General features: G+C 48.5%; 1 protein-coding gene across 2 annotated transcripts in view; it reads left to right on the top strand.

The window, feature by feature from the left end:
• The window catches only part of Myo18b (myosin XVIIIb), a 207,586-nt gene that overhangs the window by 139,390 nt on the left and 43,625 nt on the right, over positions 1-24,571 (top strand). The window lies entirely within an intron of this gene.

The raw sequence follows: 24,571 nt of genomic DNA, 5'->3' as shown, positions 1-24,571 counted from the left end.
TTGGCTCATGTATCATCTAGGGTATAACCTGAAAATGATCGATGGACAAGTCCAGCTATGATTGTGAATATAGCTCTTCATAGTGGAAGTGGGCTACTACATAGTATGTGTCATGAAGTACACTATCAAGTGAGGAGTTTGATAAAAACAATTCAGGTTAGGCCACCGACTGTAAACAGAGAAATAAACCCTCGGGCTCATAATATAGCTGGTGATCATTTAATACTACTGCCATGTAACATTGCAAGTCAGCTGAATACTTTCACGCCAGCTGGAATAGCAATAATTACAGTAGCAGATGTAAAGTAAGTTCGTGTATCTACATCTAGGCCTACTGTAAATATACGGTGTGCTCATACAGTCAATCCTAGGAAGCCAATGGACATTATAGCTCAGACTATGCCCACCTATCTGAATGGCTCTTCCCCCCCCCCCCAGAATAATAAGTAACTACATGTGAAAGATTCCAAATCCTGGGAGAATAAGAATATAAACTTCTGGGTGACTGGAGAATCAGAATAAGTGTTAATAAAGGATAGGCAACCAATAGAGGGTAACTCTGTATCAAACGTCCATCTTTCCTGACGTCTCTGGGCCTGTCTCAGGGCCTGTCTCAGCCTACAAGCCTTGCAGCAACTACAGGGTGTAGAATAGCGAAGGTGAGGCTTCAAATACTACGTGTGGTGAACGTTGTTTTTTTTATGGGCTCGGAGCACAGACAGCAAACATGGAAGGTTGAAGAGGAGCATAGAGAAGCCAGTGCCAAGTATGGACACTGAGTGCTCCCGTTCTGAGGGAAGTGCTCCCTGTGGGAATCCCATGTCCATTGAGAGGGTGAGGAAACTGAAATCCAGGCTATCTAGCATGGCGAACGGAGAGGCTTAGAGAAGGACGGGTACTTGCCTGAGGTCACATAGTCTGTAGCTCTAGCCCACTGTATTTGTCACTAGGTCTCTTATATCCATGGTGTGGACCAAGAACACTTTTTAATCTGTTTTCCGCCTTGTGGGAATTTCCTTCATCTTTTGATGTATTGTTCTAAGAATAGTTTCCTGCAGGGATCACAGGGCACATGAAAGCATCAGTCTTGAGGACAGGCACATTGAAGTATTCTGCAGTTGGGGAGGGGTGCTCAGCACCCCTTTTGTATGGCGCCGTTCAACTTTCATGCATGTGAACCCACACCATGCCTACCCAAGTCCCTGAGGTCTCCAAAGTGAGGTCGTTTCCCTTGCCTGCCTGTGCCTTCTGACTGTGATGGGGCTTACCCACCGTCCTCCTCAGCAAATGAGCTTATCAGGCCAGCATCCTCCACAGCCGTGGCCGGGCTGTCAGCTCTACCCCTGACAGGCCAGCTGCCTGGGTGGTGACAGACGAGGTACCGTACAAAGACTGAGGTCGCCAGACAAGTCCAGGTCCCTGACTGGAGTTTCCTCTCTGCCCTAAGGGAGAGAAAGGTTTTCCTCCCGTTGACAAGCAGGATTCATTAGCAGCCTACTTCCTATGCCACACCATGTCTGAGTCAGCTCCAGCCAGGAGGAAACTCATCCTGGCCTCCCTCTCCTCTGATGTCTTTGTTAGGTGGCTACATATGCAGGCGTACCAGCCTGTCAAATGGCGGCTTTTTGTCTTCCCCTCTGTGCCGTCTCCCCTTCCTGTGTCCTGCCATTCTCTCTTCTCCATATCCCCCACTCTGTGCTTTAGGTCCTAGGGTAATGTGCAGATCTTTAGAGACCCTCGAACATTAGAAAGATTAGACAGATGTCACTGTCACAGATGCCCTGGGCAGTTTGGAACATGTTGGAGCAACCTCAAGATATGTCTGCTGTGGATATAACATGCGACTGCAAACTGGGTGTGGTTAAAGCGACACATATATGGTCACAAGTGTTGTGGGGATCAGAGTCTAAAATGGAGTGTGCCAGGTCATACTCACTCTGAAGAACCCCCGTACCTGACCCTACCCCTTGCCAGGGCTTTGCCTGCCTGGTGGCTGCAGGTCCTAGCCAATGACAACTAGCAGCAAAATTTTAGTGTGTGCCTCCTCTGTCCCCAGACTTTTTTTTTTTTTTTTTTTTTTTTGCCTGAGGGTTCAGGCTGCATCTATCTCTCTGCACTTGTCAGGACAGCTACCTCTGGATTTAGAGCACACCCTAACTAGAGGCTGTATTGGTCCTGAAGATAAACCCACATTCACAGTCCTGGGTGGACATGTGTCAGGAGGACAGACCACATGCCTGCTCGGCTGCCGTGGCCAAGGCATCTGGCATATTCCACGGTCTCTTTAGGGTTTCTGAGGTGAGTGAGGCTCACAGGGACAGGTTAAGCAGTTGGTATTGGTGACTTCCCCCTCCGTGACTGTGACTGAGACCCTTGACAGAAACAGCCTTAGTGGGGGAGCGGGGCTTATCTTGACTGAAGTTTCCAGAGCTCTCATCCCTCCCTCATGGCTGGGAAAAGCACAGGATAGGAGCCATGCAGTCTGTGGCAGCAGAGACAGGTGACTTTATCCAGTCACAGGAACAGAAAATACACACCTGAATCAAGGGGGGTGGAGGTTTAACCTTCAAAGGCTGCCTCCAATGACCTTCAGCCTACCAGGCCCAGCAACCTAAAGGCTCAAAGTAGGACCACAAGCTGGGCAGGCCCAGGAGCTCAAACCATGAGCATGCAAAGGACATTTCCAATTCAAATCACCACACACAGCTTCTTGTTAAGAGAGGCTGTCTCCACGTTACCAGTATATTCTTGGCCTTTGGGCTCCCAGCACTCTGTGAGAGAAGGAAAGAAGTCTGGGCTCACACACATGTTCACAGGCACAATGAGGAAGGAGGGGGTCTCAAGGTCCCCACTATGCTGAAGCACACAACGAGGACACTGGGACAGTAAATGGTTATTGTTGCTGAGGCTGGCCACCCTGCTATGGCACCCTGGCACCTACTTAGGATTCTCAGAGACCTCATTACACCTGTTCTGGTCAAGGTTCAAGGCCAGTACCAGTATATCTTTTCCTGTGTCTTCTCCCACCATTCTGTAGAGACCTCAGAGTTCTTGGTACAGTCATTCATCTTAGGTGTGTCTCCAGAATGTTTACTGTGCATCATACTAGGTGTGTGTGTGTGTGTGTGTGTGTGCTCGCGCGCGCTAGGTGTCCTCAACCAGCTCACACATGAGATACATTACTGTTACAGCTTGGGTCATGGCCTTTCCAAGTCAAGGTGTAGTAGCAGGAAGTTAGATTATTGGGGGTGTGCCCTTGGAGAGGACATGGGGGTCCTTCCTGCTTTTCTCTTTGCTGCTTGGTATCTGTAAGTTGAGTAGCCACCTCCAACAGCATCTCTCGACAGTCCTCCAAAGCAGCAGGGCAAGTGGCCACAGAATGTTATCTCTGAAACACTGAGCCCAAGTCAGCCTCTCCATCTTGTTATGTGTCTACCTCAGGTGTTTTCCCGCAGTATCAGAAAGCTGTTTAACACTAGTGGACTTTACACAGATGCACTTTCCTCTGCAGTGACAGCTCACGACACTCATAGTCACGTCTTACTCAGCACTGAATCCTCCTCCCATGCACATTGTCACCACCACATCCATGTTGTAGAGCAGAATCACCATCTGCACCCTCCACCTTTCGAATTATAGTCTCCCTGGAAGGAAGAAAGGTGATTTCAGAACTTCATAATTCAAGCATTCATTCATCCATTCATATACCCACCCATCTACCCGTCCATCCACCCCTCATCCTCCCATCCATCCATCCATGCATCCATCCATCCTCCCACTCACCTATCCACCCATCTATCCATCCATTATCCGTTCATCTACCCATCCATCCATCCATCCATCCATCCATCCATTCATTCACCCATCCATCTTTCCATTTATCATCTTCCTTCCTTCCTTCCTTCCTTCCTTCCTTCCTTCCTTCCTTCCTCCCTTCCTCCATCACTGATTCTCCCAATGAATGCTGGGAGACCATCATCTCCACCAGGCATTGGTGGCCCAGGGCAGTAGCATCTGGGATGCCAGAGCTGGGACTGATGACCTTGTGTGTCTAGCGCTGAAGCTTTCCCTATGATATTCCTGCCCTTGGCATCTAGCCTGCTGAAAAATGACTTTACTGTTGGAGACTGAGAAGGATTCTAGGCCCCTGAGACCCTTGAGCCGCCACAAGGATGCTGATGGATCTTCCTTCAGTATCCCTTCCTCCCCGTCCCAGCCAGCTCCATTTGTCACAGCTGGTGTTGGTTTAAAGGGCTGTGAGCTGTTTCGAGTGGGTGATTGATCCCCCAGCTGGCTCACCGGCACGTCCAGATCAGTATCCATTACCCTACCAGTGGAACTTCTCTGCCTACAAAATAAGAAAAATGAGCTCTGACCATTAATTTTAGTGGGTGTACTATTCCTGGCAACTCCAGGTGCCATTGTGGAGAGAAGAATTTTCTGGCTCTAAATCATTCAAGTTCCTTTGTCATCGGGGCACAAGATGACTCGTCTTTGGATTTATATTCTGTTGTGTTTCAGTTGTCACAGAGCCCAGGAGAACCACCTTGGACCCTGGACTAGTTGTCTAGGGAAGCTGGGGTACGGATGGTGGTAGGGACCCTTCATACCACCTTTTTCATCCTGGAGGAAGGAAGGAAGGAAGGAAGGAAGGAAGGAAGGAAGGAAGGAAGGAAGGAAGGGAGGGTAAATGATGGATGGATGGATGGATGGATGGATGGATGGATGGGGGTAGGTGGATGGATGGATGGATGGATGGATGGATGGATGGATGGATGGATGGGTAGGTGGATGGATGAGTGAGTGGGTGTATAGAAGAGGAAGCTATGCCTCTTGGAGCTGTACATGGGTCTCCAGGTCTGAACAAACTTTCAGTGTGTTGGCTTCTTGGTGTCCCCACACCTGTGCTCCTACACAGTGCAGGACTTACCTGTTCTTTATCGACATCTGATCTCTCATCTTGGCACACAGAAAGATTCGCTTTTGCTTGCTTCCTGTAAGAACAGCTGGGTTAGTCACCATGGGACTGGACTCTTACAGAAGAAGCAGGTCTGGCAGCAGACAGATATCTCAGTGCATAGAGGTGATGGCCCGTTGCTGATGTCCTGAGTTTGAGTCCCATGTGGTGGATGCGAAGGGATGAATGACTCCTGAAAATTGCTCTCTGCTCTCCACAGGCTCCACCGCATACAGCATTTTTAGTTAAAAGCTAGAGAATAACTGTTTTGTTCCCCGGGCCATACCCAGGTCCCATGAGGAGGAGACTGGCTTTGGGGCTGCAAGCCTGACTGCTCAGCCTTCTCCCTCTCATCTGTCCCATCCCAGACCCTTCCCTTCATGCCCATGGATAACAGATTGCCTTTCTTCCCCACTCCCCCTCTTCCTTGTTCATGGAACTGCTCTGACTTGTGTGAAGATCAAAGTATAGATCCTATTGGACTTCTATCTGTTACCCAAAACCTGGTTGTCCTAAAGCAGGAAAGGTTCACCGTGTCCCAGCTAAGGAGGCCAGAAGTCTGAAATCGAAGCGTCAGCAGGTCCACCCCCCACCCCACCCCCACACACCACAGGTTTCAGGAGGGACAGGGGCAGGCCAATCTTGTTCACAGCCCGGTGGTTCCAGGTGATCCTCGGCAGGTGGCTGCACTAGCCGGTCCCCACTCCTGTTCTCACATGGCTTCCTCTTCTGTACTGACCCTGCGTGTCTTCTTCTGAGGCTAAACTCACTGGATTTACAGCCACAGCATTAGTGATCATTCTTGTCCCTGTGACCCTTTCACTCAGGGCTTCGTGGAGTGGTGCGGGGTGGGGGGGTGATCCAGCATGGTGAGGAAGATGTGGTAAAGAGCTCAGTTCCTGTCACGTTGGTCACACTTGGGGATGGTGTGGACCCTGAGGACCCGCTTCCTCTAGCTTTACCTCATCCATGAGTTTGCAGAACCTCACCAGAGAAGGCCACCAGGAGCTTCCAAATTGCGAGCCCATGGGGGAACGTTTCATACCCAAGCTGTGATGGGATTCTGACCCAGTATCATTATTTCATTAATCACCTCTGCAAAGATCCCATTTCCAAAAACAAGCCCCAAATGGATGTGAATGGGAAGGGAGGGTAGCACCTGACAGATGGAACAGACCCAGGGATGCCTTTGCTCGTATTGCATAATGCTCTCCCCTGTGAAGCCCCGGGTAGAGCCGCCTGCCTGTTAAATGACTGTGCAGATGAGAGAGATAAGTATACAGAAGTGCCAAATAATAGCACACAGTAGGTGCTCACTGGTCGCCATTTGGTTTCTTTCTCCTTCCCCCCTCAGACTTGACTCTCCTTCCCTCTGACATTGTCTGCTACCCACATGATATACTTCCTATCCCGCGAGGGATATGTCAGTTCAGTTCATGGTTATGGTGGCAGCTAGGACTGGTGCCATCCACTTTCCTTAAGCTGGGCAGTGGACCAAGGACTTTACATGGAGTTCCCATCCTTTATTTTTTACCAGTAGAGGAACCCAGAGCCATCGAGGTAAGGCATTTTCTCCTAAGTGACAGAGTAAGAACCCTAGACCTGAGCCTCTCAGGGATGATTTTCTGACTCAAGCGTCTTAGACCCATGGTGTTTATTCATAGAAGTACATATTCAAAATAATCAAAAAAGTTAGAACTTTTCACCGTGTAACTCGGGGTTTTCCAGCTGTGGTGTTATTAATTCTGAGGGGTGGGGTGCTGGCTGGTACATTCTGACACAGTTTGCAGCACCCCTGTCCTCTATCCAGTAAGAACAGGCAGCACACCCTGCTCCAAGCGATTCCCATAAAAATGTCTCCAGACATTACCAATCATCCGAAAGTCACTCACTATCTGAGGATCAAGTCCTCACAGTCGATGTTGGTGTGATATCTGTGGGATGTCCCATCTTTCAGATGATTCAGTTCAGGCTCAGGGAGAGGGTGTGCTATACCCCAGGTCAACAGGCAGCTGGAAAAGGAGCCTATGAGAAGAGAGGGTTGAGACTAGGAAAAATGTCCCTAGTCAGAGGAAAAGGACAGTTCCTAGAGAACCCCGAGCTAAGCTTTCTGAGACCTGGAGGCCACCTCAGAATGGATTCAGATTCCGGGAGGGATTGAAAGCCTCTCTGTAGACTGTGTACTTTTAATAATGTTTAAATAAAACATGGGAGCACGGGTGTGATCTCCTCCCCACGTCTGGCTTGTCAGCACCCCGGCTGGCTTATAAATAGTTAATGGACAGCCACTTACAGCTCTCCTCTGTTAAACCCAGCATCAATTTTATATGCCCATGAATTATGGATCTGCCATTGCTTAGGGGTGCATTTTTCACCTTCAGATGGGAAAAATGAAAAGAGATTCAGGTCCTAAGGAAATGAGGGGCCCAGCCCCACCTCTGTGTCCATACATTTCCTTTAAGAAAAGGCTTCCCTGCATACAGTACATGGCTGGGTTGGATCTCCTAGTATCCACCAGACCTGGGGACAGAAACTGGAGAGTACCTGTGAGTGTTCAGCTGGCTCCTCATGGAGGGATTTCCTGGTTTCTAGTGGCTGCCAACTCCCATGGTGTAAATTTCCCACCTGAAGCTGAGGACACTGTGTGTGTGTGTGTGTGTGTGTGTGTGTGTGTATGGGAGGGGTTCCAGTCACACAGGGCACCATCATCTGTGATTCCCCCAACCCAGAAAAACAAACACAAACTCCCACAGAGAAGCACCAGTAAAACCATAGAGAAATGTGAGATTCATCTTTGTTTTTAAATATAATTATTTCATGGTCGATTCACAACATTTAATTTTTACTAATAGCTGTGTTTGACGCCTAGCTTGCAAAGCTGCTGACAGTTTGATAACAAGTCCCTGCCAGCCATGAGGAGGATGAGAGTCTCCCTGGAGCGGGGTCACTGGGGTGGGGAGCCAGTGCTCTGGCTGGGAGGTCGCTGGGGAGCAGAAGGAGAGAGGTTTAGAGTCAGATGATCATGCAAATCAAATCTTGTGGCACATGTGCCACTCCAGAAGACCCAAGTCCTGAGACTCTATAAACTCAGTGTAGTCAGGGCTGGGGAGCTCAGTGGGTAGAGTGCTCACCATATATATGGGCACGAGGACCAGACTTCTATCCCCAACACCAACGGAACAAAAATCTGGGCATGGTGGCCCATGCTTGTGGTTTCAACATTGCAGAGACAAGAGGATCTCAGGTGATTGCCAGCCTAGCCTGATTGGCAAGCTTCAATCCCAGTGACAGATCTGTGTCAAAAAAATATATGACAGATAGCCACTAGAGAGACATACACATGGTGATTCTAGGTGTGCACACACACACACACACCATCATACTAACAAAACCAAACACTGAAGCAGGTGCGACAGGCTGCTCTCTCAGCCCTGCCCTTTGATTCCTGCAGACCGCCCCCCCCCCATGCACTTTCTCTCCTTTGTCCTGTTCTTTGAGTCTGCCCACATCCAGGAAGAGCCCTGAGCAGCCCAGAGCCAGACCCCGTGCAGTGTTGGAATTTATTTTTGTTTCTTTATGTTGTTTTTGTGCTCAATGAGCCACGCGTCCAGGGTACAGATTGGCACTCGGCCCCTCCTCGGCTGCCCAGGGCATCCACCAGCTCGGGGTTAAGGGCTCATTTTACAAAGCTTTGAGCATTCTCTCTGCTTGCAAATGTGAAGTCGAGCTCATAAAGATGAATTATTTGGAGAGAGAAGTGAAGTATTTAAAAAGTCATTCCATATGGAGGGCGTTTGGGGCCACAAGCCGGGTGTAAATAATGTCCTTTACGGTCCCCCGGCGGGGAGGTGGTTTCCTAATTACTGCCCGTTAGCATTATCTCAGCGTAATCCAAATGGCCCAACACGTGTAAGGCTCGGCATTCTCAGACTGCTCCGAGCTCCGCTCAGGCCTCTTGCATGCTCAGAGCTGGCAGGGGCAGCTGAGGCAGTTCCAACTTCATCCCTCCAGTCACCACCATCTCTGGTTGTCCCCTTGGCCCCCACAAACACTCCAGTACCAAAGCAACTTGGTCTTAAAAGAGGGTAAGGCGCTGGGTTCCCCAGACTCCAGAATACTGCCACAACGGGTTTCTTCCTCGTCGTCTTTGATCCCAGACACTGGATGCGCTCGTCACAATTCAGAAGGTGCTGGCATCTAATGAAATGAGTCTCTCTGCGTCTGCCTCTGAGATAAGGCATTCCGATAGTAAAAATCTATTACTGAAAGCCTACCTAGGAATAATTGGGTCCATTACTGCCTGGCTTGTGGCTTTGTTTCTGCAATTGGAAAGTGGCTCTCTGGCAATTAATCAGAATTTACAGTTGCTAATACCAATTACAGACAGTGTGTGTAGTCTCAGGATGGTGTACACAGAGGAGCAGATAGCTATCACATCCCCCGAGACCTCATCAACCGCACTTTGTCACTTTGCTGGGAATTAAAGTCATTTAACTCCACAATGTTAATTACTTAAAAAAGAGAAGGGGCGGGGGTGCTGACTGAATACCGCAGGTGTATATTAAATTATTCAGATCAACCCAAGGCAGGCAGCTTGGATGAGATCAAGCTCTGTTCCGCTCGTCACACTTTAGGGAAGCCCAGCAGGCTGGTGTCTGGGGTGACAGTGTTGTCACCTTTACAGCTGCATGTTCTTGGGAAAATGGCCACCCCAGGGAAGCCAGTGTCTTGTGATTCTGACTCACTGCCCTGACTTGCTCCTTAGCAAGCACATACTTCAATAGGAGGGGTAGGGGTGCCCTTTTTGTGATTCTGAAGGGGGGACGTTGGTCTTAACGAGAAGGGATGAGGGAACCTTAGAAGTTGAGGCTGCGCCAATACACGGGGTGGCAGAATGGACTATACTGGGAGAATTCCTGGTTTTAGATGGGATTTGTTTAGACTAGGGGGTAGCTAGTGAGTTTGTCAAGTCTATGGCTGTTGCTACTGTTGCAGCTGTTGTAGTTGTGGTGGTTGTGGCTGCTGTTGCTGCTGTGGTGGTGGTTGCTGTTGTTGTTGTGGTTGCTATTGTTGCTGTTGTGGTTGTTGCTGTTGTTATAGTTGTGATTGTTGTTGCTGTTGTGATGGTGGTTGTGGTTGTTGCTGCTGTTGTTATTGTGATTGCTATTGTTGCTGTTGTGGTTGTTGTTGCTATTGTTGCTGTTGTGGTGTTTGTGGTTGTTGCTGTTGTTATAGTTGTTGTTGTTGTGGTGGTGGTTGTGGATGTTACTGCTTTTATTGTGATTGCTATTGTGGTTGTTGCTGCTGCTGTTGTTGTGTGGTTGTGGTTGTAGTTGTTGTTGCTGTTGCTGTTTTGGTTGGTGTTGCTGCTGGTGGTATTGCTGTTGTGTTTGCTGCTGTTGCTGTTATTGCTGTGGTTGTGGTGATTGCTGCTATTGTGGATGTTGTTCCTGATGCTGTTGTTGTGGTTGTGGTGGTTGCTGTTGTTGTTATAGTTGTTGTGGTTATTGTTGCTGTTGCTGTTGTGGTGGTGGTAGTGGTTGTTGTTGTTGTTATAGTTGTTGTGGTGGTTATTGTTGCTATTGTTGCTGTTGTGGTGGTGGTGGTTGTGGTTGTGGTTGTTGCTGCTGCTGTTGTTGTGTGGCTGTGGTTGTTGTAGTTGTTGCTGTTTTGGTTGGTGTTGCTGTTGTGGTTGCTGCTGTTGCTGTTTTTGCTGTTGTTTCTGTGGTTGTAGTGGTTGCTGCTGTTGTGGATGTTGTTGCTAACACTGTTCTTCTTGTTGTTAGTAGCCTACCATCTCTGATTGGGGTATTCAGAAGGGAACTCACTGGGTCACCTGACAGAGAAGCCTAGGGCTTCAAGACCCTGTGATGGCCCCAGGCTCAGTCCAGGCTTTGGGGCTCATCATGTACCAGTTCCCCAGGGCCAAGTGCTCACAGCTCTTTTCTGTGGCATCCCTATAGCTTCCTGCTGTTAGTTGCTGTGATAACATCCATACCCGGGGGATTGGCACACACACTAGCCAGAACACTCTCTCCAGATCCTTCTCCCATCCCTCTGTCGACAGTCATTTTGTAAATTCTCAACTCAGTGACCATGGAGCCAAGCTGAGAATAGCTAAGACTCCATTAGCCATGGTGAAGACAGGACATTTCCTGCCAAACTGACTAGCCAGAAGCCCCCAAATATGGACGGGGTCTTGTTGATTTTGATTACTGGCTCAGGGTCATTCGCTCCTAAAACCTGCTGGCATCTGAAAGATATGATTTCTGATTGGACAGTTCACAACCCCAGAGTCACAACCATCCCTAGACCACATCCCTCTGTGACTCTGGTAACTAAGAGAAACAGTCAGTTTGGCGCTGCAACCCGCCTCTGTTTTACACATCTGTCTGGTTTGCCACACTGTCTGCTCTTTCCTGTTACCAGTCATCACGCTTCCAGGGTGGGCTCCCAAAGTGAACAGTGTGCCCCTAGCAGGTGTCTATACAGGTGTTTGCTGTTTGTTGAGTGACTCTGTGACAGATTTGCATATAGCAAACAGGTCAAGCTCTTTCTTTAAAAGGATGGGGGGGGGAGCTGTCTGCCTCCGTCTATGGGGTTGCCCTTTGAGCTTTTGAAAGCAGAATCACAAAGCCTTTCAGCGTATCAGGCACAGAAAGAGTGGGCGTATAGAAGCCTAGAAGCCAACAGCTCTTGTTGTGGCAAGCCTCCAGTGCTCTCCCTGGAGTGATGGCTGATCAGAAAGAACAGATGAACACGATGCCTACTCTTTCTCTATGACATGTGGACAGCAACCTGGGTGGTGGCTCAGCAGGCAAGGACTCAGCCCATGAAGCTAGCTTGTGTTGGCTGGTGCTGGGTGACCGATGGCCCCACACCATGGGGGCTCTTTTAATGTTGAGTGGGGTCGGTTGAGGCAAAGTGTGAAATCTGACTCATTTGAGCAGCCACAGGGCTTAGAAGCCATGCTTAGTCACTGTATTGGGTATCGAGCAGTGGGCACCACCTCAAGTTGTGGGTCGGTGTCCAACTCCTTCCCTTCCTCTGGGCGAGCTTTTCTGCTCCCTCCTGAACATCTCCCTTGGGTGGAGCTGACCGAACCTAGCCCGTTTAGTTTCCATCTTCGATCTCTTATCATGAATAGTTCAGTGATAAAAAAGGGACCAGTTTGTGGAGTCCACAGAGTAACGTGTGCTTAGCTGAGCCTGACTCAGTCCCCCTGAGCCTTTGGGTCACATCCCAGTTGTGCCTTAGGAAAGATGGCTGGGACAGACACTGCCAGCTCCCATCTGTCCACCATCTTTCCCTGCAAGGTAAAACCGGTCTGCCCTTTTAAAAAGATTAATTTAGGAGCTCAATTCTGGTGTTGGCTAATTACCATGCCTACCTTCTGCTCCCTAATGACAGAGCTCGCCTCCTTCTCCATATGGCTGCTCGATCTTCAGGCCCACAAAATCTTGACATTTGGAATGACGGCATCCTCGGTCGGTCGTTAACGCCCGAGGCCTTAGCATTTGAAGGCCAGGAAATACACAATGCGAGAAACTCTTGAGTCACAAACATTAGTAAACCCTTGAGATAAACCTCAGAACTAATGTTTGCATAGATCCTATGTCCCCGGGTATAGCTGACTCCAAGTGATTCCTTCTAAGGGACCCTGCAGAAACCCCATCCATCCTTGGACTCACATGCTCCCAGTGTAATGGAGCTGTGGGACTCACATCTCTTTGAAGGGTGACTGTAAATCTTGTCTGCACAGCTGGTTGCTGAATATTTCAGTTTTACAGACTCTGTTTTGACCTCTGAACCTTCTGTCGTCAGACCATAGCCACTTCCACCGAAGATACACACTGAACATCTTTGTTTCGACAGAACTCTACCGACAAACACGGGTAGGGCCAGGTCTGACACATTGGCTGTCACTGCCTCCTCTGTTTTGGAGTATGAGGCTGTAAAGTCTCCACCACCCACTGAAGTTTGCTTAAGAAACATAGAGGAGGGCTGGAGAGATGGCTCAGCGATTAAGAGCACTGACTGCTCTTTCAGAGATCCTGAGTTCAATTCCCAGCAACCACGTGGTGGCTCACAACCATCTGTAATGGGATCCAATGCCCTCTTCTTGTGTGTCTGAAGACAGCTACAGTATACTCGTATAAATAATGATAAATAAATGATATTTTTAAAAAAGGAAACATAGAGGAATCTCCCAGACCTGCAGTGCATCTCAGTTGTGGAGAGTATCTATCCAGTGGCTGCAAGGGACTAGACAAACAAATGACTATCAACAACATTTATACACACAAAATACCCAACTCGGGTACAGAGTCAAACCAAAGGACAGTTTCTCTTGGCTCAGGCCACTGCCTCCCCCAGAACAGCCTTAGATCTCCAGAGAGGGCACGCCTGGGCCAGGAAAGCAGTTAGGGTGGGGTGGATCTTACTGCAGACTGAAGAAAAATAAAGGGAGACTCTCACCAAACTCTCCCTCAGACTCAAGCATTCCCAAGTGCCAGAGAGGACAGAACTCCCAGGCTGCAGGAGCCAGCAGGCCCCAGCCATGAGGAAGATTTGATGAATCTGTTCTGGTGAGAGGCACGGACCGCCTGGCCATCACCTTGAGATGTGGAGAGGAGAGAGCACACACGGCTCAGACGTTGTTTTTCTTCCCTGTGGAGTCAATAAATGGATAAATGGACCGTGAGTGGCCAAGTGGCTGTTATAATTTTAGACTCTATCAAAAGGAACATCACAAAAGTGTACCGGGGGAGCTTCAACAGCTTGATGCTTCATGCAGGGAGCGGCTGCCTCCCGATATTGTTAGGAGGCGTCAGAGAGGACAGTGGCAACCAGCCTGGGAACAGCTGAGATTGTCTGCAGTGACAAAGACACTGCAAAAATACTTTCCAGGGCCCTTCTGATTAAAGCTGAACCCTTGCCTTTGGCTGAGAGGACATTTTTAATCTCTGTTTACACAGTGTGAGGGAGAGGCTCTGAGGGAGAGCACCTTGCCTTGCCCAAGGCCAGAGAGGGAAGGGATTGGCAACTACCATGTCTTCACTGTGCCTAAGCCTGTCGATTCAAGGCAGGGCCAGCGTTTCCTCAGTGTCACCAAAGGAATCATGTCAACTGAGGAGGGTGGCTACAGCAAACCTGACCTGACAGGAGGAGGCAGGGCCTGAAAGGGATACTTCCTTTCTTGAAAAGGAAAAACTTAAGACAAATGATCACATTATTTTGTGTGTGTCGGATCATGCCACCACACACGTATACAGGTCAAAGGATCATGGGCGTTCCAGGAATGGAACTCAGGTCTTTGTCGGGATTGGGAACAAGCACCTTTACCAGCTGAGCCATCTCCCTGTCTATGCAGGGCCTTTTAGTTATCATTTAGGTTTAGGTAGCATGCAAAATAATGGGTTCGGTATGGCTTTCTGATGTATGTATGCCGACACACACATACACACATATATACACATACAAACATACATACATACATACATACACACACATACATACACATATACACACATACATGCGCATACATACATACACACACATACACACATATACACACATATATACGCACAGTCATACACATACACACCATATAATCATGCCACGTGTGTGAGAAAACATATATTTGTCTTTCTGCATCTGGCTTTATTTATCAGGCAATCTCTAGTTCCACCCAGACCCCTGCAAGGACACGATTTTACTCTGTGAGGCTGAAAAGCTCTGCTGGGGATAACAGCCACATTGACGGCTTGGTTGGTTCTCTCATCGTCCACTCTGGGTGGTATAGCTGTGAATGCAAGCTGAAAGGCGGCTCAATAGCTCTGTAGATATGCTTTGTCCCTTAGGGAACATTCCAGGGGCATAGCCAGAGCATGGGATGTTCTGTCTTTTTACCTTTTAAGAAACTCTTCTGATTTCCACAGTGCTTAGCTATTTTGTCATCTTTCGTTTTGTTAGACTAAGTCTCACTATAGGCCAGGGTGGCCTAGAACTTGCAATCCCGTTGCCTCCACCCACCAAGTGGGTCACAGGGAGGTATTTCCATGCCCGGTATTTATAACCAGGTGATAGAGATACTGGTTGTCCAGGGACCTGAGTTATGGAGTAGCTGGTACCAACCACAAGTTCCTGTACCCCAGAGCCTCCGTAGAGCCCCCTTGTTATGGGGGAGGCTTTCCATCCTGAAGGTGAGGTCACACAGTAAGGAGTGGCTGGGTCAGGGTTCAGCTTCACATCTGGGCTCAGCTGTCCTCTGGGTGTGATTCTGACCCTTGGAAGTATTTTGACAACAATTTTGCTTGTCACAAATTAGAGGGAAGAGATGCTGGTGTTCTCTAATAGAGCCCAGAGAGGCTGTTAACATTGTGAGATGCACAGCACAGCTTACCCAGCTGCCCACAGTGAGGTAATATCTGTCCCCACATGTCCACAGTTGATGCTCCAGGTTTCAGGCTCAGTGCCCTTTGTTTCAGAAAATGAGAATTTCCACAGAACCTTTCTGGAAACTGCCTGGTGCCCTCAAATCAGGGGATGATAGGACTGTGAACTCCTCACACTGAGGGAGGAATGGGAGTATGAACCCTTCACACTGAGGGAGGGGTGTAAGTGTGAACTCCTCACGCTGAAGGAGGGAGAAGTGTGAACTCCTCCTGCTGAGGGAGGAATGGCAGTGTGAACTCCTCACACTGAGGGGTGTGAGTGTGAACTCCTCACACTGAAGGAGGAGAAGTGTGAACTCCTCCTGCTGAGGGAGGAATGGGAGTGTGAACTCCTCACACTGAGGGAGGGGTGTGAGTGTGAACTCCTCACACTGAAGGAGTGAGAAGTGTGAACTACTCCTGCTGAGGGAGGAATGGGAGTGTGAACTCCTCACACTGAGGGGAGGGTGTGAGTGTGAACTCCGCACACTGAGGGAAGGATGGGAGTGTGAACTCCTTGTGCTGGAGGAGGGATGGGAGTGTGAACTCCTTCTGCTGAGGGAGGGGTGGGAGTGTGAACTCACTGTGCTGAGGGAGGAATGGGAGTGTGAACTCCTCACACTGAGGGAGGGGTAGGTGTGTGAACTCCTCACAATGAATATAGCAGGAATAAAAGTACACTGTCAACGCTGTGACTTTGAGGCTGTAACGTCTGACCCTGTGGAACATCTCTCAATTCAGCAGATGGGAGCCCGGAATGCCAGACACCATTGTCTTACTCTCTGTCATTACCACTCCCTGCCACAAGCTGTTCACTGGCGTTCTTTACTGTCTATGTCACCTACACTGCACCGCCTCCACCCCGTTTCTCAGCTAGACAGCATCGACTGTTCTGAGTCCAGGGAAGCTAGGATCTGGCATTGATCGCCAATGCCAGAAGCAACTTGCTGTATCCTCCCTGATCGATCTCCTGGGAGAACAGATGTAACGATACAAGACTATTGATGAGAATCGGTCCGCCTGAGAGGGATCATCTCCTCTCTCTCTCTTGAGCATTTGGGAGATTTCATTGGCTTTTTGGAGTAAGTAGCTTTGGCTTTAGTTGTTAAGGCAGAAGCCTGGTGATTAGTGCAGTCTCCTATCTCTGATGGAGGGGCTTTCTGAGAAGTACAGCAGGCCACTTCTTCTAGGGGCAACCCTTGAAGACTGCTCTTCCCAAGGCCTAGCTGACATTGCAGGGACAGTCATTCTACATGGTCTTCAATCTGATCAAGAGAGCCTGAGTAAGAGGAGGATGTGGCTATTGTTAGTGCAGCTTGGTAGTTTGTCTCAGTGTCAACCTTGTTAACCAGCTAGCCATGGCTGCTGTCAACTTGATACAATGTAGAGTCACCTGGGAAGAGCCTCAGTGAGGAATTGTCTTAGTTAGGGTTCTGTTGCTGTGCAGAGACACCATGTCCAAGGCAACTCTTATAAAACATCTCATCAGGACTGGCTTACAGTTTCAGATGTTCAGTCCACTATCATCACGACAGGAAGCATGGCAGAGTCCAGGTAGACATGGTTCTGGAGGAGCTGAGATGGAAGCCAGGAAGAGACTGTGTTCCACACTGGGTGGAGCTTAAGCATAAAAGACTTCAAAGTCCACCTACATAGTGATGTACTTCTTCTAACAAAGCCACACCTTCTCATAGTGCCACTTCCCCTGGGCCAAGTATATTCAAGCCACCACAGGGATTGTACACTGGGTTGGCCTGTGGGCATGTCTGTGGGAGATTATCTTGTTAAATGATGTGGAAGGACCCTGCGCACTGTGGATGGCATCATTCCCTAGGCAGGGGGACCTGAACAGCTTTGGAGCATAGCAATGGAGCCATGCATAAGCAAGGGGGTGTGCATGCATTGCTCTCTCTCTCTCTCTCTCTCTCTCTCTCTCTCTCTCTCTCTCTCTCTCTCTCCCTCTCCACTCTGGATGTGATATGTTTGAAGTCCCTGCGTTGACTTCTTCTCCACACTGATAGGGAATAAATAGCCTGGAATTGTAAGCTTTTCCCCATAAGCTGATTCGCACCCCACCCCCCCACCCCCAGCGTTGTGTCATTACAACTTACATAAAAGCAGAACACTGTCTTTTATAAATTGAAGTGCCCTGGAGTCATGATTGATAGCCTGGCCCAAGCACATGCAAAACCGGTGGCATGGTCACTTGACATTGCCCACCACCCTGCCCTGCACACAGCTGTGTCTACAGGACCAGCAGCACAGGTGTGCTGACATCAGTATCACACAAGTGCATGGGGAACACGCCAGACTGCATTGGCTCAAAGTCACCAGCTTCAGGTACCGCTGTCACGCATGGGGTCCATTTGGGACTCAAGAGTCACTATGGAACATGGCCTGTCATGACCTTCTTTGCATAAGGTACTTCTGAGGGTCCCTGAACATCTTTCTGCATGAAGGGAAGGCCACTGTGGAGCTGACAGACAGACAGACACACTCAGCATGGGTGCACGGGAAGCAGACAGATGTGTGTGCGTTACTGGGTCCCACCAGCCTGGGTGACATTCTATAGACTCTGTGACTCCTGTGTTTGGAGCCAGGCTGTGTCTGCAATCCACAGTCAAGTCAAGGATTATCTTGAAATTCTAACTCTCTTGCCTTCACCTCCTGCGTGCTAAGACTATAGGTATGCAATGCCACACACAATTTATGTGGCACTGGGGACAGAATAGGGGCTGTGTCACTCTAGGCAAGCACACCTGCTGAGCCCCAGCCTCAGCCCTGACAAAATTCTCTGGGATGGGAAACTCAGTGGCCACTGGGGAAGTCTGAGAAGCTAATTGCTCTCTTTCTGCAAGTGTGTGGGCCAGTGGGAGGAAAGGAACTGCGCACCAATGGCCGGTGGACTCGATTTGAAAGCAGCCATGCTGGAGGCAGCTGGAGAATCCCTAGCTGTAATAGTGGTCTCTGATGTGGGAAGCGCCTTGCCAGTGTATGTGCTAAAGATAATCTTTGCATTTGAGACTTAATTATATTGATATAATTATTCTCTTGTCAGGAAGATTGGGTGGTACGGATGTCATATTTGCAACTGAGCAGAAATTGAAAAATTGAAATAGCTTTTTTTTTCTTTCGTTGGGAAGCAGTGGCGTAGGTGGGCTGACTGTGGGAAGTCTGGAGCCAGGAGGTAGGCGTTCATCCCAGGTCAGAAAGCCCAGGTACTGCTTTTAAAAAGTTCCTGCTGTGTGTGGGCATTGGGAAGGCTGCTCCAAAGCTGCCCTTTGTCACTCTTTCTGTTGTCACTAAAGCAGATGACTGTGTATGTGTGTGTGTGTGCGTGTGTGTGTGTGTGTGTGTGTGTGTGTGCGCGCGCGCGTGCGTGCATGCGTGCGTGTGCGTGCGTGCGTGTGTGTGTGTGTGTGTGTGTGTGTGTGTGTGTGTGTAGGCTGTGTGTTTGGGACTGGGAAAGCAGAGAGGGACTTTAAGGAGGTGTTGTTGTTGTTGTTAATTTCCAAATCTCCTCAAAGGCCCAAGGCGGTGTCCCACAGGAACATCACAGACTGATTCAATTCCCTCTTTAACTCCTCCCCAAATGACTCAAAACACTCTCAGCCACCTTCTACCTCCCTGTGAGGATGTCTGCTTGTTTCTTGAGACAGCCTCACTTCTAGCTCCAAATGTCCTGGAACTCACAATGATCCTCCTGCCTCTGCCTCCCAAGTGCTGGGATTCAGGGTGTGCACCACTATGCCTGGCTCAACCGTGAGGGTCTTAGGAGTGTGCCTCCCATTGCGCCTCATTCATCAGAGACTCAGAGACCCCAGGAATCAAATCGGTGACCCCTCTGCACCGTCAGAATCCTTATGCATCTCCTTGTAACCAGAGTGTGTGCAAGAAGAGATGGTGGAGTGCCTGCCCGGCATGCAGGAGGCCAGGATTCTAACTCCAGCAGGGTTTAAAGCAGTGCAGTGGGAGACAGGGGTGCTTTTGGAGAGAAAGAGCAAAGATCTAGGTAGGAAGACTTGGAGTCCTAGGTTTGTTTTTAGCCTCTCTTGTGCACAGATGAGCACAGATGGCAATGGGGGATGCTGTGGGAGTTGGGGGATGGGGTGGGGGTTGGGGTGGGGGATGAAGTGGGGATGGCAATGAGGGAAGCGGTGGGGGTTGAGGGAGGGGTAGGGGAGGGGAGGGGGTGGGAAGGGGAGGAGTCAGGGATTGGGGAGGGGGTGAGGGAGGGGGCATCTTTCCTCTGAGTTTATGATGATCTGCAAGTTTCTCTTCTGCTTTCAGAATGTTAGGTCTTTATCACCTAGCTCCCAAAGAAATCCCGTTGCCTGACTGTTAACTTTCCATAAAGCTATAAAGGCCTCCAGGCAACAGCTGGGGGCATTTTTCTTAAACAATCAGCTTGAAATAGAAGAAGAAGAGGAAGAAGAAAAGGGAAAGCTTGCTGGCAGCCACCTGGAGTGAGCGTCCAACCCTTTATTTTGCTGAAGATAGAGAGGGAGGGGAAGAGAGGCCAGGTGCAACATCTAAAGCTGTTAAACTGTCTGTGTAATGGACCCTGGGTTACCTTTAATAGAACCCTAGTGTGGATCAGGTAGCACGCTCAACACAGGACACATGTACATGTCTACATGCACACGTGGCATGGAAATATGACATTAAGAGCGAGCGTCACAGAGTAACAGACTTAGGGATAAGTTGAACCTATGTATGTCTGTCTGTCTGTCTCTCTGTGTGTTCTTGCATGTATACATACATGTGTGCAGGTGCACATTCATGTGTCTGGAAGCCAGACATTGATGTAAAGTATCCTTCCTTTAGTGTTGCTGAATTTGGGAGTGCCCCTCCTTGCTGGACTCCTGCCTGGATCAGGAGCCCTAGGGATCTTCTTGCCTCTATCCTCCCAGTGTTGGGATTACAGGACCTAACCTTGAGTGCTGTCGACACAGACTCAGATCTGCACTCTCATGTGATGGCCAGTTTGCTTTCTTAACCTTTTACAGTGCCCCAATGAGTTCCGTTTGAAGCAGCGGGACACAGAAAGAACCTCCAGTGCTGAGTTTGCTGGGACATAAAACAGCACCCATACACAGGGGCTTAAAACAGCATAGGGGTGCCACCTAAGTCCCCGAGGGCACAAATCAAAAACTCATGGTATCATAGGCCCCTCTGGATGGTTCCTTGCTTCTGGAATAATTTGGGTACTGTTGCTTAGGGACAGTGTTGCATGTGGCCTAGGCTGGTTTCAAACTATCATCTTGTCTTAGCTTCCCTGTGCTGGTATGACAGATGTGTACCACCTGGCCAGGTGCTGGTGATTCAGTATCCCCTGGTTGGCAGATATTGTCCCTCCAGAGCTTAGCTTCTGTGTAGTATGTTCTCTGTCTCCTTCTGTATGTCTCCTGGCCTGCATTTCCCATCCTGTGATAACACCAGGCTTGTCATTTTGTTAGATTAATTATGAGTCTGTGTTAGCTTGTAGCCCCTGTTAAGAACTGTGTAGGCATCTGACATAATCAGGGTTTCTATTCCTGCACAAAACATCATGACCAAGAAGCAAGTTGGGGACGAAAGAGTTTATTCACCTTACACTTCCACATTGCTGTTTATCACCAAAGGAAGTCAGGACTGGAACTCAAGCAGGTCAGGAAGCAGGAGCTGATGCAGAGGCCATAAAGGGATGTTACTTCTTGGCTTGCTTCCCCTGGCTTGCTCAGCTTGCTTTCTTATAGAACCTAAGACTACCACCCCAGGGATGGCCCCACCCACAAGGGGCCCTCCCCTCTTGATCACTAATTGAGACAATGCCTTACAGCTGGATCTCATGGAGGCACTTCCTTAAGGAAGGTTCATTTCTCTGTGATAATTCCAGCTTGTATCAAGTTGACACCAAACCAGCCAGTACATAGGTCCTTTCTATGCATGAGGTAGCACTGGAAGACCTTAATTGGACCTACAAAGACACTGAGCCAGAATCGCCCATCTAAGCCAAGCCTGAACCCTTCACACGATAAAAACCATGCGGGACAGTAAATATTTGCTGCTCTCAAACATTGGGCGCCAAAGTAATTTGTTACATGACAATAAATAACCGATACACAATAAAGATCTGTAATTCTTCATTCGGTTGTGTGGTGCCGGAAAGCAGAGATTTTGGAAATCTTATTGCCTTTTCCTTAAAATTTACGGATGAGAGAGCGTACAGCTCTGGGTGGATGGCGTGATAGATATTTATAAGCCGGAAACATCGATTGCATCTTAAATAACGAAGCTATGGCGATCCTGAGTGCTATTCACTTGGCTGCCCCTGCTGCCATCAGATCCAGTCCAACCTTCCTCAGCTCAGCTGTCACCTACAGGGAGCAGCTGGGGGCAATGGAGGAGGGTTGGGGAGGGAAAGGACCAGAGAGGGAGGTTTTGCCTTGGGCACTCTTGGCAGACTTCACATCTTTTAATTTGATATCTCCTTAGGGGTTCCTCTTAAAGCCAGCTTCCCACAGGGGACACTGTTGGAGCCTGACCTCCACTGGAAGGCTCCATGTCTGGGCTTTTCCCTCAGCCCTGGCTCACCAGTGCCTTCCTGATTGCTGCTCCTCTGGCTTCGACCAGCTGCTCTTCACTCTGGTCTGTTTCACCCCAACCTTGGTGTCCCTCAATGTGGTGACAATTGTCCCCTATGAACCCTCTTTACTGCTTGTATTAGTCAGGGTTACAAAACTAGCCAGTACACTGCTTTCTCCAAGAATCCTTCTGATGACATGCAGGGTTACCTAGGCTAATTACCCTACCTGGGGATCCTGTGCTATCTGTAAAGGGCTTTGACCTTGTAAAGCAGCATCTAGATTAAGCAGGGCCTCTTCTGGCTTCAACTTTCCCATCAAAGGGGAAATTGATTCCCTATTCTATTCACTTATTCAGTTCTCAGTATTAGGTTCCTGGGACTGAGTGGCATGGTATGGTTTCTATTTTCTCTGATTTACCGGCTCCCTCAGTGTGAGCACTGAAATCCTTTCACCTTCAAGAAGGAATGTATTTTTTTTTACTCTTTTCTGGAAAATGAGGTTGCCCTGCCTGTTTGGTACATGTGGCCATTGTACTCCCACGCCCTTATTAGAAAGAATTGGGCCAGTCAGACGTGTAAGGGGGTACCACTTGATATTCCTTCATTATTTTTTCCTTGCAAGAAGCTTTTGTCGAAGAGCAAGAAGTGGCAATGTCACCAGGAAGGGGAGGTGAGAAAGAGGTGACACACTGACACAGTGACCCACTGACATAGTTCCCACAGAGGGTCAGAGTTCTCATGCAGAGACAGGGTTCCCACAGAGGGACAGGGTTCCCATGGAAGGACAGGATTCCCATGCAGGGGCAGGCTTTGTATAGTCTAGAGCAAAGACTGCTGTATGCAGGCCAGGTCTCACTCTGCCCACTTCAGATCTCCTTTTCTAAGAACCCCTAGCTCAGTGAAAGATCCAGCCAGGCTCAAAACTCAAAGCACCGTTCATGTTGAATTACGTGTTGGTTTTCATTGCCATGGAGCCAAAGGATCACATGTGATACTGAGGGACTCTCTATGTATATGAGCTCATGTGTGCACATGCCTTCCACATGTGTGGGAAACCCAAGAAGACTTAGGGCATCAGCCTTCACCTTCAGCTTTGCTTTTAGGCATATTCCAGGCTAGCTGGCGTATGAACTTTCTGGCCTTCTCCTGTCTACCTTCTCCTGTCTTCCCCTAGGAGTATGGGGATAACCAGAGTTTATAATCCTGCATCAGGTCCTTCGTGGGCTCTGGGCACTGAACTCGGTTCATCAGATTGATTCTGTGAGTGCTTTGCCGTTGAGCCATCCCCCTAGCTGCTGTCATTTAGACTTTCCATTACTGTGATAAACAGCTGGGAAGACAAAGAGAGATTATTTATTGTTATTTGTGGCTTCCATCTTAATTATTTTCTTTAACGGCGACTGAAAAGCTCATCAATTTTATGTAGGAATCTAAAACTTGTAATAAATTGATATAAATTGACCACCACCCTAAAATACCTGTTTCTTTTCACCATTGTTAAATTAATCTTAAAAGTAAAGATAGACTTAATCATACGTGGATGTTTGTTAAATAGAAACATCCCATCTTGATCTGCCCCAATACATCTGATTCACCCTAGTATGCTTTCTGTTGCTGTAATAAACACTGTGGTCAGAGCATCTTGAGGAGGAAAGGGTTTATTTCTTACACATCCCAATCATTGAGGGGTGTAAGGACAAAAACTCGAGGCATGAATTCATGCAGAGGCCATGGAAGGTGGCTTTCTGGCTTGCTCTCTGTGGCTTGCCTAACATGCTTTTTAAAATGCAACTCACAAGTTGCTTAGGAGTGGCACTGTTCATATTCTGCTGGGGCCTCCAAATCACTCATTAACCAAGAAAACTCCTCCCACAGACTTGCCTCTGGGCTTGTCTGAACAGTTGAAGTTTCCTCTGCCAGGCACTGCTACATTGTGTCAAGTTGATAAAAACTAACCAGTACAATTGATCCCTTGTCATATTGACACCCAAATGCACCACTATTAAACCATAACCTTTCTTTTCTTACTTGTCTCTAAATATCCCCTGAAAAGTCATATAAAACACAGTACACCCTTAAAAGTGCCACAAACTTTAAATTTTTCTACACTTTTTAAAATTCAAGGTCGCTTTAGAAATTCAAAGTCACTTAATTGTAGCCTCTTTGTAAAATCAAAAACAAATTACATTCTTCCTTAGTCCAAGAAAGGAAAAACCAGGAAACAGCCATGCGCAGATCAAAGCAAAGCCAATCTTCAACAGTATAAATAAATGTGTCCAACATGATCTTGTGGGCTGCAAGGGGCTTAGGTAGTCTTATCTCTCCAGTCATGGCACTCACAGCACACAGCTTATTTCTTGGACCCAGATATGCTTTACTCTCTCTCCCCACTCCTGCCTGTCCTGGGAGGTTGAAATGCAGCCCTAGCACCTCCAATATGCTGGAGTCTCCTGCAACAGATGCCACCTCTTCACCAATGGCTTCTGATCTTTTCAGGAACTCTGACCCTGACACACCATGTTAAGCTCCAGCTTCTCCCCAAGACCCCTTCAACCTTGAGGCTCCCATGTTTCCAAAATCATTACCAGGTGGGAGACCTGTATATTAGAG

Source organism: Mus musculus, chromosome 5 (genome assembly GCF_000001635.26).
Source record: "Mus musculus strain C57BL/6J chromosome 5, GRCm38.p6 C57BL/6J".
NCBI lineage: Eukaryota > Metazoa > Chordata > Mammalia > Rodentia > Muridae > Mus > Mus musculus.
The sequence above is the reverse complement of the archived record's forward strand: the minus strand, read 5'-3'. Positions and strand labels throughout refer to the sequence as shown.